Here is a 14,913-nt window from a genome sequence, read left to right on the forward strand (position 1 = left end):
CAACAAAAGTCTTTGCTGCTTGAATATTTATTCTATCATTCCTTCTGTTTTTATAAAAATAGGGTTTGAGAAATAAAATGACTGTAACATGTTTATTAATGAAGATCCCCTTTTGAAGTTCCTATCATACTGGAAGAAGTCATCATGATTCATAATTAATAGAGGAAACTAAAGTTAGGTAATGATCAGCAATTGATACCATTGGCAATCCTAGTGATTGTTATTTTCCTAAGGGGATATATCTCAAAATACTTCAAGAACATATTATTTTGTTATGGGCCAGAACTTTTGTACTTGAAACAAGGATTCTTATAAGGTGCTAACTCAGTGGAATTGATACGATAATGGTTATCTAGTTTAGCATGGTGATTAATAGTTCTCTAGTTCAGTATATGTACTTAGTACTTAAATATAGTTCCACACGATTGGGACTTATTCTACAAGATTCATACCTATGATAATGTAATTAGAATAGAGCATATAAACTGGGACAAACTCAGCCAGAGTCAGACTCAGAGAAGACAGGGGACTGGAGGTGGGAAGCTCTGGGAGCCAAGGAGAGGTATTCATTCCATCTTCATCAACCTCATGGGGGCCAGTCCTCCTGCTCCCCCCACTAAGACCAAGGCCCATTTGAAGGGCCTCAAGAAAGCTAACCCGACTCTAGGCAAAGACACAATAAAGAATTTGGACTTTAACACCTGGCTATTCTTGCAGTGATTACTTTGCTGAAACGAAGGCTGCCCCAGAGACCTCCAGAAAACCAACAAGAACACATTATTCTATCATTGTATGGGTATTATAACCACAAGCCCAAATTAAAATTCTTATGAGACTTGCTATGGTGGGAAAATTTTAAAAGCAGTGATGTGACACAGTGTATAGAGTAATGGACTTGGAGTCAGAAACATTTCAGTTCAAGTCACTTAGCTCTGTTTGCCTCAGTTTCTTCAACTGTAAAATAGCAGCATCTACCTCCCAGAATTGTTTCAAGGATCAAATGAGATATTTGTGAAAGCACTTAAGACAGTGCTTAGCACATAGCATCTGCTATATAAAATCTTATCCCCTTTCTTTTTCCTTTCCCTTCTTTTCCTCATCCTACAGCCCTATGGCAATGATTAATTTCTCTGAATTTGTTTAGTATGGTGCTTGGACAACCTACAGTAGGCCAAGAATTTGTGCTTTGGAAACAAAAGGTCTTTTCTGCTCCTAGTGAAATGATAAATTGTTCTTAAATCTTTTTCATTAAACCTGTGCCAAGTCCTCACTGAAGGCAGCCATCATTAGCTAAAGTAGTGATTATTAGAGAACATTTTCATTATGTCAATAACAATGTCAGATTCTTGAGTGAAATTTTAAGTCCATATGCAATTTCTTACAATTTGGTTCATATACCTGAAGTGATATTCTTGTACAAAGTATAGTAAGTACAGATTTCATTACAACTTAGCCACTAACTACAGGATCAACTATAGTAGATAAAAATTATGGCTTAAAGCATAACTTTCCAACTTGCAGTTTAGAATCTTCATGGATAGAATGCTTACTTTCTCAAACTATTAAAGTTTGGAATAAATATCGTTGTGAAAGAACTAAGGGTAGTCAGCTTGGACAAGTTGCTTAACCTTAGTTTACTCATTTATAAAACAAAGATGTTGATAATATTTTCATGGTATATAGAGTTGGATCAAGAAAAACCAGGGTAAAATAGATAAATAATTAGAGGCATCATAGTGTCATGAACTCATGAAAGTCAGAGCTCAAGTCTCATCTCTGACAAATATTGGCTAGACAACCCTAACTAATTCACTAAATCTCTCACTGCTCCCGGAAAACTCTTTTAAGATACTAAATTTCAGGTCATTTGCTAATCTGCACTTGTAGAAGGAATTTCCTAATTCAGAGTTAAAACTTGTATAAAATGTGTATAATTTTTAAAATTACTTTTTAAACAAGTATAATTTATTACATTATTATTGTTATCTCATAATGTAATAATTTCAACTGAAGTCATACTAAGTAAAGAATAATAACAGGGCCCACAAAGAAAATCTAATTAGCCTAATTATTTTCTCTCCTTCCTTCCTTTCTTCCTCCCTTTCTTTTCTTATTCCTTCCTTTTTTCCCCTTTCTTTCAGAAGCGAGGTGAAAGAGTAAAACATTGGATCAGAAGTCAGGACCAATTGAGTCCAAATTCAGCCTCAAACATTTCCTATCTGTTTCCCTATGCAAATCACTTAACTACTTTTTGAGTTTCTTCACTTATCTCACAAGATTATTGTGAATATCAAATGAGATTCTTGCAAAATAATAAGCATTGTGCCTGGAATATAGTTGGTGCTTAATAAATGCTTGTTCCCTTTTCTTTCCCTACTCTCCATCATTAATACCTTTGAATAAGTATTGTACCTCTGAGAGAGTACATATACTAAATATACTATTTTTAAAAGTTGAAAGTGCTAACATATCATAGTTCTATGTCTTCAAAAGCATATGTTGAAATTAATCAAAGGGCCAGTCAGACAGAGACTTTTCAGCAGAGCTGCAGAATTTTTTATGAATTGATGAAATCTTTTATCTTTACCTATGAAAGGCAATGATAAAGAAGAAAATGATGGAGCTGTCTACATCAGTAGGCATGGGGTCAGTGGATAGCAGGATTCTACACCAAAAAAAAACCCAAACTTGATTATGCTGGGACTCAAAGAGGAAAGTATTTAAATCGACACTACTGAGCCACCATGACTAACCACAGCAATAGCATAATTAATTCTAAATTCTTACTGTGCTTTAACCTGTTCTATATCATACAACTCAATAAACTGCTAGAACAAGCTCCAGAAGATAAATATTTTAAGATGTTCAGCATCTTAAATTCTTGGGAAACATTTGCCTCACTTTCCACCCCAAATCCAGAATCACTAACTAAAACCATTGGTATAAGGGAGGAAAATCCATGGGGGGACAAATAACTAAGCACCATGGAAGCTTGAGACATGGTAGTGAAGTAAATTTCAAAGCCATACATTTTAATATTGATAGGTCAGACAGATTTATCTATGAGCTTCAAAGTGAAAAAAAATTATAATGTAGGGAAAATCATATCCATTCAGGAGCTCCCTCAGCTTTTTATCTCTATTCTATGTAGTACCACCCATCCTCCCTCCTTTCCTAGCTATCTCAAAGAAGTATCTCTATACCTCATTAAGCTCTCTCTGTGTGTGTCTTTGCTCCTATTCTCTCCATCCCCTTCTGTGTCTTTGCTTTAACAGTCATTTCTTTTCCACCATTCATCAAAGATCCTTTGTCATTTAAAATTATCATTTAAATTTCTATGATTTTTAATATTGTTTTCTCCATTGGCCTCTTCCCATCTGTCTATAAACAAGCATGGATGTTCACAGTCCTAAAAAGTATTTCTCTGACCCTTCTATCCTCCCTCTACCTTCCACCATATTCTTTTCTTCCTTTTTTTTATAGAAAAGTTATGTTAACCACAACTCTAATTAATGTAATGACCAACCATGCTTCTGGAAGACTACAAGATGATGGACTAATATGCAAAATGAGATGCACATGAACATGGCCAATATGAAAATTTGCTTTGCTCATTGATGCTTTTATTACAAGGGTTTTCTTTTTCTTTTTTCAGTTAGAGGAAAGGTGGAAGGGATAAATAAATACTTAATAATTGATAAGAATGAAATTTAATTTTTTAAAATTTACCTGATACAATGATTTTCTTACCTCTTAGTCTCCTTAAGACTTTCCCCTTACAATTTAGCTTCTATCCCTATCACTTTACTCAGTTGCTCTCAGAGTACACTGATAACTTCACAATCACTAAATTAAATGGTCTCAATTTAGGCTTTACTCCTTAACTTCTCTGAAACATTTAACACTAATGATATTTGCCTATTCCCCTGCTTCCAAACATTTTCTCCTCCTCTGTCATCAAAGATATTAAATCTTGCTCACTTTCAGACTCCTTGTTCTCTTCTTGATTCTTAAAGTAGGTGTTGGGTTTTGGATTTTTTTTCTCTATGCTCTTGCCCTCAGCAAGATGATCTCATAATTTATTTATCCACTCTTGTCAGATTTCATCACTCATTCACTAAATAGTAGTTCAGGCAAGAAAGATAAAGACCTGAACAAAGTTGTAGCTATATGAGTAGATAGAAAAGGGATGAAGAGAGAAACTGACAAGATTCAGCAGTGGATTAGATATGTGGAATGAGGGAGTAATTGAAGATTGAGTTTATGAGCCCAGGTGACAGAGAATGGATATGCCTTTGATGGAAATAGGAAAGTTTGGAGGGGAAGTTTATTGAGTAGGAGAGATAATGAGTTCGGTTTTAGACATACTGTGTTTGTAGCGCCACAAAACACCCAGTCTGAGAAATCTAAGAGACAGTTGGAGATGCATGACTAAATAGTCCAGCAGACAGGCTAGGTTTAGATAATGATCTGGGAACCATTTTCAAAGAGATTGTGACTGAACTCATGGGATCTGATAATATTACCAAGTAAGACAGTATTAAGTGAAAAGAACAGGGAGCCCATTGCAGGGATTTGGGGGACACCCCATGTGACATAGACAAAGCATGCAAAAGGAAGTTGAGGAGTAGAAGGAACAAGAAAAGAACTAGAGGAGAACAATGTCTCACATCTTAGAGTGAAGAGAGAATCCAAAGGGAGAGAGAGGATTATTGACCGCATCAAATGCCAATTGAAAAGTTCACAAGAATGATTATTTTCAAAGACCATTAAATTTGGCAGAAGGTTTACAAGAGTCAGAAAAGTATAAGTTGTTTTCTCAAGTTTTTTAGTCAAGAAGAGGAAGAGAAATATAGGGCAATAGCTAGCAGGATCAAGCTAGAGAGAGGGAAAGGGAGAGTTTTAAAAGGTGGGAAGGGGAAGAGAATATGCATTTATATGGTAGCTTCTACGAACCAGGTACTGTGCTAAGAGCTTTACAGATACTATCTCTTTTGATCCTTCCTCAAAGCAAACCTGCAAAGTAGGTGCTGTTATCATTTTAGTTGATCTTATAGTTGAAGAAACTGGGGTATGGAGAAATTAAATGGCCCAGAGATAAACAGCTAGAATTGTCTGAGGTCAGATTTGAACTTAGGTCTCCCTAACTCTAGATTCATGGCGCTATCCACTATGCCTTCTAGGTAACTTGATGCAGAAAAGAATGAGGGAAGATATAGACATGTTTGTAGGCATTAGAGGAAGAGTCAGTAGAAAGGAAGAGATTGAAAATAAAAGAGAAAATGGAGATAATACTGAAACAATCTGCATGATATTTCTGTAAGAAGGGAATCAAGGGCACATATAGGGGATTGATCTTTGCCAATAGAAAAGCCATTTCTTCATCCAAGACTAGCATAAAAGAGTAAAGAATGAAGGAAGATATAAGACTAATGTCAATGTTAATTTTTTTTCAAAGATATGAGGCAAAGTCCCAGCAGTAGGGGAGATTATGGAAAGCTTGAAAAAGCAGGATGGAGAATAGGATAGCAAATCCATTCAGGAAGAATAGAATGCTTGTCCTGTTTTTCTATAAATCCAGTTGGTAGTAACAAACACCAATGCTACTATTTCATTTAAAATAATTTTTCCACTTCCTCCAAAAGGAAATTTTTCTTTTTGGAAAAAAAAAAAGGTTCTTAAACTAAAACAGCCCCCCTGAAATATATTACCTTCATTGATATGCTATGCCTATTTTAATAGTAACATAGTGCTTTATGAATATAGACATGCATACCAAAAAGTATGTAAATGCTTTACCTCACTTATCCTAACGGGCAACTTTTTGAAAGAAATGGTATTAGTATTATCCCTATTTCAGAGATGAAAAGACTTCTGCCAGCTAATACATCTAGTAAATGGCAGAACCTGGGACACCATTATTCTTCTCCCTCTTTCCTTTCCTTACTCAAGTGGCATATAAAGAAAAGTATGTAGAAATATCCCAACCTCCTCACAATTTGCCAGTGTCTCTGGAGTGAAAAGGAATACCTTCTTTATCCATTTGTCTGTGCAGCAAATCTGTACAAATGGCACTAGTTTTAATGGACTTTATTTTTCTGTCATGTGTTCAATTAATTGCATTAATTGCTATGCTGTTAAATATGATGTTCTGATTTGAAAGATTTTATATATATGTTCCTCCTGATAATCTGAAAGAAAAAAAATAGAACAACCCCCTCCCCCCACACACATAAACCAGAAACAAAAATCTAATTAGTTCCTTTAAGCTATAATTTAGCAAAACTTGCTGCTGGATTTAGTGAAGAACCTTTTTTTTTTTTTTTTTTTAATTAGCCTGAGGGTTTTCAGGCTACTGTGGGTCCTGATAACTCTAACTCTTTGATTTTACATTATAGAAATCCAGCCTAAGATTGAGACTTCACAACTTTAAATATCTAAAAGAGTAAATTAAATTGTGACAATTTAATCTCCAAAGATTCCCAATTATGTCTAAAATACACTTTGCTTTAATGATGAAAAATTTTAACAAGGGCTCAGGTTATCTTAAGGAAGTCCTTTCCTGATCTGCTAGAGAGAAGAAACAGATGTCTACCATCTGGAATAGGGTACAATTTGTTAACATGTCTCTGGTAATAAGCCATAAGAAAAACAAAGATGTTGTTAAAAGCAAAGAAATGCTATGCTTTTAAACTTCATCCAAAAGCACAGCCCCATTTCAATGGCTTGGAAGAGATGGGGGAGAGACAAATTATCTAAACAGGTTAGCTTGCCTTTGAGGATTGAAGGGCAGCAGTAAATTATGACAAGCTATGTATACTTCTTATTTTCAAATTTATCTCTCTTCCACCAGTATATAATTTTTGTCTTTTACTTAGGACAGTAAGCAGAAAACACAAAGCACTTGTATTTATTCAACTGAATTCTGTATTATGCTTAATTTAGTTCATTATCTTTCATCCTAAAGAATATCTTTCACCCTATAAGAATATTCAATTGTGAATATAGTCTTTATTACATCTCTAATAATACGTTTCTCTCTAGTTGATAGTTTTTGACTGTTTTTTAGACTAGTGAAATTAATATCTTGTATGTCATCTCCATGAAGTGGTATGGTAGACATTTTATTTTATAAGTTGTTTTACCTGGCAATTGTTTTGAGGACTGAGACTTTAAAAAAAGGTTGGTTGTCTATTTGCTTAAGGCGAGTATCCTTTTTTTTTTTTTTTTTTTTTTTTTTTTTGTCTATGATGGGTCCCTTTACACAGTCTGGTAAAGTCTATGAACCCCTTCTGAGGACAAAGTTTTTAAATTAAAATGCATAGGATGACAAAGAAAACAAAGAAAAATATTGAAATACTATTATAAAAAATTTTATAATAGTTCACAGACATTCCTGTCTGGCATAAATAAATATATGAGTACATAATTTCAGTCCTTAAAAATTCATTTTTTTAAACTAGCTTATCTATTCTTTCATCTTAACTAATGCCTCTCTTCTTCTCCCACTAAACTATAAGCTTTTTGAAAACAAGAGCCTTTTTTTTTTTCTTTTTTACTTTCTTTGTATCCTTAGGACTTAGCATAGTGCTTGGCACAAAATAGGTACTCGATAAAGGCCAATTCACTAAATAAAGACAGAAAATTTTGTATACTTCTAAATATTTGAAACCTTTCCTTAACATAATCATTCTACTTATGACACTTTTAAAAAACTCATCATTGAAGGTTCAGAAGAAAATGAGACAGTTTGGTGTAGTATATAGAAAGCCTATTTTGGAGTCAGGAAGACTCCAAGCCTCATTCAAACCTATTCAAACCCATACTGGCAAAAAATACTGGCTGTGTGACTACAGACAAGGTATTAACCGGTCAGTCAGTGCTTTAGGTCACTTTCTAAGACTCTTAAGTTGCAGAGAAGAGGCTGATTGATTGGCTTTTTGGGAAAAAGTTCTTCACCATGAATTACCTTCAGAATAAAATTACATGTCCAGTAAAACACACACATATGTATTCATACAAGTAAAGATCTAAGAGGGCTAGAAGGGTAACAGTGCTAGAAGGGACCTTAGGATAAACTACTCCACCATTTTTTTTTATAGATTAGGAAACTAAAACCCAAAAAAGTGCCAGGGCCCTTCACCCAGACATCTGCGGACCATTTTGGGATTGGACAGGAGTCTTGGCCCCGGAGGGATGTCCTGATTGTGTGAGAACTCCCTGCCCCAAGGTTTTTCTGACCCAAGCATTAACTGTCAAAAACATGACGAATGTTCCAACCGCAAACCGTCACATATTGCCTTGACTTTCTGATATATGGTCAACAAATGTTATATCTTTTGTTCTATGGAAATTTACTTTGCTACGTGGCATTCGCTCCACAACATATAAAAACCCTTTGCTTTGCCTCAATAAACGAGCTATTCTGTCACTACACAGAATGGTTTCCATTCTTTCTTTCTTTTCAGCCCATTCCCAGGCAAACGCCTTCCCCAGCCTCCGGCTTACAGACTGATGTGTGACTTCAGCCGTCCCTAGTTCGAAACCCGCAGGCCGGGTCAAAAAAGATTAATGACCTACCCCTGGTACTAATTAGTGACAGGGCTAGAACTAAGTATATGGTCTTTTCTGGGTTCTATTCTGGTGTTCCTTTTTTATACCAAACAATCTCCACAATTAATATTGTTAGGGCATTATTCTGATAGTATAAAAAAGAGGGTCTACCAAATATAAGATATCAAACAGATAATATGTCAGCTACTTTTCATCTCCAGCACCACAAGCAAGTGAGTGAGACCAGCTCTCCAGAGGTCGAGCATATTACCCTTAATTTTCCATTTCATTCTGCTTTGATCCCTTCATATCTTGTCATTAATTTACTCATACCCCTTTCAGCACAATCATATCTTAATTCTGGCCCCATATGTTCCCCTTTTCTTACTTCCACCTCCACATTTCCTTCTACACTGGCACACGAGCCTGGAACAACCTCCCACTCCCTCTACAACCCTCCGACTCTTTCTGCCCTCTTTTTAATATCTCAAAAAAAGATGCACTTCTTCAAGAAAACCTTCTGAAATCATCATTAGAGGAAAATGATCTCAAAGGGACACTTTTTATCAATGCATCATAAGAACATGTGATTTTGAATTCCTCTACTTTCTCATATAAGTTATATGATTGTGGCTTGTAACTTTATGTTTCAGTTTCAATGAAGGAAAGTGAACTAAATAAATGATCACTAAAAACTCTTAGAGCTACAGAGTTTGTTACTTTAATTCTTCCATTAAAGTCCTGCTTAAATGCCTCATCATGGTAGGGCTGTCTCCATCGGGTCTTAGAAAACCTTTATCTGGCAAGCCCTATCAAGGAAGAAATGCAATAGGGGCAGCAAGGAATGATTTGTCTGCTGTCTAAGGATCAGCCAGGTTCAGTACAGAAATGCTCATCATTAGAAGAAGAACCACATCAGAAGATTTGTTATAAAGTAATGGTTATTTTTGAGAGGGAGGGTAGTCACATAAATTCATGAAATTGTCCACAAAGGTGTCAAAGTCTGTATTGGGAAGTAACAGTATTCTCACTAACAAAATCATGGATTAAAAAAAAAATTTCTATTTTATGCATTGTTGTATACTAGAAGTCATGAAATTGGAACCAGAAGATCAGTTTATAAGACTTAGAAGCTGTATAACCATAGGCATGCCATAATCTCTTTGAACCTCAGTTTCCCTATCTAGAAAATGAACATAATAAGATTGTATTACCTAGGTATTAAATTGTGTGGAAAGTCTTCTATAAACTCTAAGGTGATATTATCTATACATGCACACATATATATGAATGTATGTGTGTGACATATATACACATATATAAAGAACAGGAACTATTAAGTTCTATATCATTTATTCATAAACAGTACATATGTTTGTGCATATATATTCACATATATAATTGTATATTTGGTGCCTACTAAGTGCTAGGAATTATGCTAAGTACAATTTTTTTTTAAGTGATACAAAGACAAAAAAAAAAAATTCCCTGATCTTGAGAAACTTACATTGGGTAAGAGGAGACAAGTACAGATATAAATATATGTAAAATAAATATGTTAATTTTGAGGAGAAGACAATAGTAGCTAGAGGGTAGGGATGGAGAGGATAGTCAGAAAAGACCTCATAGTGATGGCATTTGAGGAATTTAGGGATTCTAAGAAGCAAAGATTAAAAAAAGAAGTGTATTTTAGATAGTGAGGATAGTTTGTTCAAAGATACAGAGAGTAGATAAAATGCCCTGTGTGAGGAACAGTAAGATGTCTAGGATAGTTGTGCTGAAGAGGTTGCATAAAAGTTGCACAACATTGTCAGTTGGAGGAGACTGACAGTGGATTTTATATTTGACTCTAAAGGTTATAGGGAGTCAGATCTATGTTTTTAGACGTTGCTTATGAAGTTGTGTAAAGGTATTCAACTCAAACCAGAATAAAACATAATTAGAAAATGCTTAACAAAATTAATAAAAATACAATACAACATAGATAATACTAATTTGAATTTTTTTTAAATCAATATGTGTCCTGCAGGCACAGATATTTCTATTAGTGTTTGAACCACTAGTGTGGAGGATAGAATGGAGAGTGGACAGACTGGAGTCAGGGAGACTTATTAAACTATTCACTCATCTAAACAAGGAGATGAACTAGGGAGGTATATATAATCCAAGAGAGGGGGCTGAATTCCAGAAATGTTGTGGAAGTTAAAATGAATAAAACTGTTGATTGATTTGATATGTGGAATGAGGGAAAGGAAAAAGGCAAGAATGACTTTAAGTTCCCAAACTTCAGGCCAGAATTTTCTGACTTAAATCAGTTCGCATCTAATATAAGCAGAGCACTATACTAAACCTTCAAAGAAAGAAGATTCTAACTCCACTAAAGTATTTTATTTCATTTATATTAGCTAGGTTTCTTTCTTTTGAGTTCCCACATCTACCAAAAAATGCCAATAAGTTTTTAAACTAGAGTCCCAAACAATTAAAAAATATATACAAAGAAAAACATTGAAAAGGAGAAGAAATCAAATGTTATGTTGGCTTTGACGTTGAAAAAAGGAAATCTAAAGGTTGTTTTCAGTCTTTTCAGTTATGCCTGCTATTCTATTAAGCTAAAAAAAATAGATCTTTTTAAAAAATTACTATATAATTCTTGATCTCTTTGGTAGACATATGATAAAAGATTCAAAACCAAGTGAACTGAATTATGCAAAATATTCTTTCAAAATGCAGAGTCCAGCATATGCCATTACATTATGATGTCAATGTCCCAACAACAGAATACACCCATTAGCTTCCTAGCTATTATTAATAAGTTCTTATATTCAGTTTGTACCTTGATTATTATTTATAAATATTGATAAGTAGATGTAAAAAACAAGAGCAGAAACATCTTTCATCTAAAGGAATGCTTCTGTTTAGTCAGGTACCAATGTCTCCATGTTACATCAGAAATTAAAACTCCATTGCACTTTGACTACATTGATATGAGAAAATATAAATTTTAGAACAATTAACATTAATTGAATATGATATGCTCTATAACCAGAATATTTTAAACATATTGCTTATTGAAAAAAATCAGATACTGAAGAGTTAACCCAGTCTTGCACTTAACAGTTCCATAGGGATTATATCATAATGTGATCAACCTAAGCTTTCCTAACAATGTCAAAATCCATTATTCACAGCATGCCACTTGATCATAAAATTAGATTTGAGCAAGAGGGCTTTATAGCCTTAGAGAAATAGGGGTCCTTGGAGCAAATGGAAGAGGGAAACAAGAGAGGGGGAGAGAGGTTTTTTAAGGGAGGAAAGACTTCCTAAAATCCATACTAACCACAAATACTATATATTAGCAGTGCAAGTCTCAATCATAAAATGCTAGAGATTAGTGTTTCTTTTGTGTTTGGGGAGGTACAATGAGGATGAGGGGTGGGAGGGTAAAACATTAAACAGTTTAAATCACATCTGATGCTTTCCTTGTATAAGTATCACCCAATGTGCAACTATTAGAGATAGGGAGATTAGGGAGTCTAACCCAAAACTGTCAGAATTTAAACACTGTTATTAAAAGAACATCTTAAAGACATAGGTGGAGAAGGGAGGGCTTATGTGCAAGAAACATGCAATGGAGATAGATACCTAAGCTCTAACCAGACTACCCCGGTTGTTACTACCGTGGTTCTCGTTTCCCGGAATAGCAGGAAAAAGGGAAAGCCCAGGCTGAGATTTACAGCTCCTTCTGATTCGCCCAGAAGTACATCCAGACTACAATGAGCCAAAGAAAAGGGCTGGTTCTTGCAGATTCCAGCAAACCAAAAGAAACCCACAACTCTTCAGACCTTTCTTAAGCCCTAGCCGCTCTGACCCTAAAGTAAGCGTCAAAAGCTACGGGGAGGAAATGAAAGGAGGAAATCCACAACTCCCTTCCATCGGACCAACACCAATCTTAGTGGAATTGATTGAGGGCTAATATTCTGCCAGAGGCAGGATTTTTTATTTGCTTTAATCAAGAAGTAAGCTCAAGGTCCCACCTTGCGCCCATCCGGCCTAATCTAAAATTCATAACCTGGTGTCAATCTCTCTTGGTGTTACCCCACCTCCGGGCCAAGCTACCTCTCAGTCCTCTATCAGACTGATTAGAGAGCAAATTAGAGTTCCAGCCACTTGGCATGAAGTTTCCGTCTAGCCTACTAGATAGCACCCAGACTGTATGCAGTTAGTAGTAGCCTTCTTTATCTTCAGAAAATAAAGCTAAAGACCGGTAGAGAGGTCAGAGAATGGCTGAGCCCAACAGAATGAAAAAGGTGGAAACGTGGGCAGAGCGTGAAGGGGAACGAGAAGCAGCCCTCTCAAAGCTCGCCCTACTCGCTAGGTGATTTTGCAGGTGGGGGAAGGTTTGTGTAGACACAACACTTACATCAAAACCCAAGGCAAATCATGCGAGATAAGAGGAATCAATCCACCGGGCGAACGTTCCCTTACCTTATTAGCAATAAGAGAAAAGCCTGACTATTTCTGGCAGCGAGCCTCAAACTCCCTCCCAGCTGCAGCATCGGCTTTCCCAATACCTCCCACAACTCCACACATTCCACACAGAAAGAGCCCAAGCCCTTTCACCTCCCTCTCTGCCTCCTTAACCGACTTTGACTTCACATTCTTGGGAAAGGAGATAAAGCCCACCTGTATGTGTCCTCTATGTAAAAGACTGTAAGGCCAAAGATGTAGAGCTATTAGGGACCTCAGGGCCATTTAACCTGACTCCCTTATTTTAGAGAGACCCAAGGTCATACAGGTAGAAATCATCAAAAGGAGAGTTTAAATCCAAGTCCCTAGATCCCCGAACTAAGACTTTCCCCTAAGATGCGCGCGAAATTACTGCCAGGGCGTTACCCCAAGACCATTTCTTTCAGCTCAACTCGCTAAAGTCCTCCAGGACTGAGCAGAGAAGGAAACTTTTCTTCTCCAAGGATCGTCCCCTTCCCTCTCTTCCACTCAGTTCTTGCGGGGTCCTCTCACTCCCTGACGCTTCCTCCCCCTCACCTCCTGGTTCGGGCTACTGAGAGTGCAGCACCGTAAAGCGGAGCAAGGGCTGAGCAAGTTCTTTAGGTACCTACAGAAGGTCGCGGGTACTTGCCTTTCCCCAGGCAGCCTCCGCCTTAGTCCAGGCTGCCTGCCTCTGCCCCCTGCAGGCACACCGGCTTGGCTCGCGGGCAGCGCGGAGACCCTCAGGGATAAGAAATGGGCCCCGATCTGGCTGTACACGTGGGGTACCAGAGGAAGTTCGCGTCTCGAGTGTCCCCTCCAGTTGCGGCAGCAGCAAGTGGGGAGTGGGCTCCTGAGAGAGCCGCGAGAGCTGTACCGACAAAGGGACAGACGAAGTGGAGCTTCTCGACGCTCCAAATTCCCTCCCCTCCTCACCTCTTCCTTCCTTGGCTTTCCCTGCCCCCTTAATGAGCTGCACCCTGGTCTCCCCAGACCTCCACACTCACGATTGCTTGCTTTAGGTGAATGAACCCACGCGACGGCCGGGACACCACCACGTCCTCCGCCGCTTCCCCCCTCCAGTTCTGGGATCAGCTGGAGCTGCAGCCGCCCCTGATTTCTCTTTTCTCCCTAGTCCTCACCCCCTGCACCTTTCCCTCTACCTTGCCTGAGTGTCGGAGCCGCTGGGCGCAAAGGGTCACTTCCCCACTTTCGCTCCAAGGGTTAACAAATAGGTCAGCGGACTTACAGGTGCAGCTCCTAGCAAGAAGAGTGTCCCGAGGCTTCTCAGCTATCCAGAGACTAGGAAATCTGCTTCTGCAGACCGCTTCTCACTCGGAGCTCTCCGCCCCCTAGGAAACTCATTCTCACGCTTATTCTCAGTCTAACTTAGTGGCGCCACAGCCGGGCTAAGTATAAGGGGCAGCAATAGGGCCAAACATTACCTTCTTTCCAACTAGTCTTCTCCCCCAGTATTCCACTCCTCAACATACACCGTAATGAAGGGGGCACCTGCTGCTGGAAATTCAGGCATAGATTGCCACCACTTAGGTCTCTTCTCTCTCTTCAAATAGCAACATAATCAGACCATATCCTCAATAGAGAGAAAACAAGAGTCTGACTGTGGGGTAAAAACAAATGTGGAAACTGAGAAACTTCAAAGAAAAGCCAGATCATTTATGTTAGCGTCAGAGGGTAGTTTCAAACTCCCTTCTTAGAAATATTTGCAGATTTGGATATCTGCAACAGAATATTTTGCTGGCAGTTTCAGAAGCAAAGTCTAGACATTTGTCATATCACTGAAAGGGTAATTTTCCAACCACAAATTATCATAGTGTACCAGGCCAAGAAGGCTAATGCTGCTATAATGAATTA

General features: G+C 37.4%; 1 protein-coding gene across 3 annotated transcripts in view; it reads right to left on the minus strand.

The window, feature by feature from the left end:
* Nucleotides 1-14,620, minus strand: part of KCNG2 (potassium voltage-gated channel modifier subfamily G member 2) — a 166,278-nt gene extending 151,658 nt beyond the window's left edge. Inside the window, exon 1 of one of the 3 annotated variants that reach the window (XM_074273341.1) lies at nucleotides 14,484-14,620. The gene's annotated coding sequence lies outside the window, so the exon portion shown is untranslated. Of the gene's footprint in view, nucleotides 1-14,045; nucleotides 14,136-14,287; nucleotides 14,405-14,483 lie in introns of those variants that run through there. The other 2 variants (XM_074273330.1, XM_074273349.1) reach the window with 2 other exon arrangements.
* Between the last annotated feature and the right edge of the window lie 293 nt (nucleotides 14,621-14,913).

Source organism: Sminthopsis crassicaudata, chromosome 1 (genome assembly GCF_048593235.1).
Source record: "Sminthopsis crassicaudata isolate SCR6 chromosome 1, ASM4859323v1, whole genome shotgun sequence".
Classification (NCBI taxonomy): Eukaryota; Metazoa; Chordata; class Mammalia; order Dasyuromorphia; family Dasyuridae; genus Sminthopsis; species Sminthopsis crassicaudata.